This window comes from Saccopteryx bilineata, chromosome X (assembly GCF_036850765.1).
Source record: "Saccopteryx bilineata isolate mSacBil1 chromosome X, mSacBil1_pri_phased_curated, whole genome shotgun sequence".
NCBI classification, from domain to species: domain Eukaryota; kingdom Metazoa; phylum Chordata; class Mammalia; order Chiroptera; family Emballonuridae; genus Saccopteryx; species Saccopteryx bilineata.
In genome coordinates this window covers 95,898,538-95,899,910 of record NC_089502.1, presented here as the reverse complement: position 1 = coordinate 95,899,910, position 1,373 = coordinate 95,898,538, and the positions used below count along the sequence as shown (strand labels likewise).

Here is a 1,373-nt window from a genome sequence, read left to right as displayed (position 1 = left end):
CCTTGTTTTTAGGTCTTTGGGTTTGGAATGGATTCTATATCGCCAGCACTCCTGAGCCCCCAGCTTGCAGATGGCAGATCGTGGGACTTCTCAACTTCATAATTGTGTGAAGCAATCCCTTATGATAAAACTTTTCCTATAAATCTACATATAATCTGTTCGCTCTATTTCTCTGGGGAACCCTAACTAATATACGCTTATACTGTGTACTCTGAGACTCACGGTCAGTTTTCAAAACCTCCCATATCCACAACCTCTTTAAACCTGTACTGTACTTTCCTGCTCTAACTGCAGGACATTGCATTATTTTAGTGAAAGAGGATGAACACTTTCTTTACCTACACCTCATACCATTTGGCTTAAAGGTGGAATTGGTGTCTTATTCTTCTTTGCTGTTTACAGAGACTTTCTGACTTAACTTCTGTCTTCACAACCCCTGTTCCTTTGCAACCTGAGCCATTACACTTTATTGCATTAGAATCACTCTTGCTCATGCATTGAAAACACAAACCTCTGGCTCACGATCCTGTGTGGTACTTGGAGGGATAAAAACCCAACTCCGGGTGCAGAAGTGCATGCCGACTGTAGTCTGCAGCAGTTTTGCGATGGTAGGTTGTGGAGGAGTGGTGGAGGCAGACTCCTGGAGAACGCTAACCCCCTTAATCTACAGTGCTCTGGGGAGCAAAAGGTGAACATGGGTGAAGAGGATGAGCAAGTTCCAGACAGGATCCATGCATGAGAGGTCTTCAATTTGATTTGCTCCATTAATGATCTGGAGTATCCAGTGACTCTAAAAGAATTGAATGTATTAGAGAAAGTCTGGTTTAAGGTGAGTGACCCCAAAAGCCATGATCTTCATACCCACCATTCTGCACTGCAGCATAACTACCCGTATTGATCTGTTCATCAAAGTCAAGCTTCTGCAATCTCCTTATTACCCCATGTTTGAAGATAGATGTGCACATTACACCAGAGACTCATGACTCAGAGAGTGCAGTGAACAAATAGCTTGCAGATAAAGAGTGGGTGGCAGCTGCCCTGAAGAACACCCATCTGCTGGAGGTTGTAAACCAGTGCCTGTCAGCAGCTCCTGAGCCAGGGAACCTCCTTCCCACCCCAACCTCACCCAGGGCTCATGGCCTTGTTTTCTTGAATCACTGACAATGAGAAACTAACAGTTTTTATTTTCATTTTGTAATAAATCTTTAATTTATATATATATATTTTATATATATATGGCCCAACTCTCAGTAAACTTAACTCTACATCTACAATACCTTATTCCTGCACTTATAGCTGAGCGTGATTGGGGAAAAATACCCAATTTTTAATATACAATAGTTGATAATAAAAATACACAGTAGTTAATAATT

At 41.7% G+C, this 1,373-nt stretch overlaps 1 pseudogene; it reads left to right on the top strand.

The window, feature by feature from the left end:
- Positions 1 to 605: 605 nt before the first annotated feature.
- LOC136317734 (cytosolic iron-sulfur assembly component 2B pseudogene) lies at positions 606 to 1,161 on the top strand (annotated as a pseudogene).
- Positions 1,162 to 1,373: the final 212 nt, after the last annotated feature.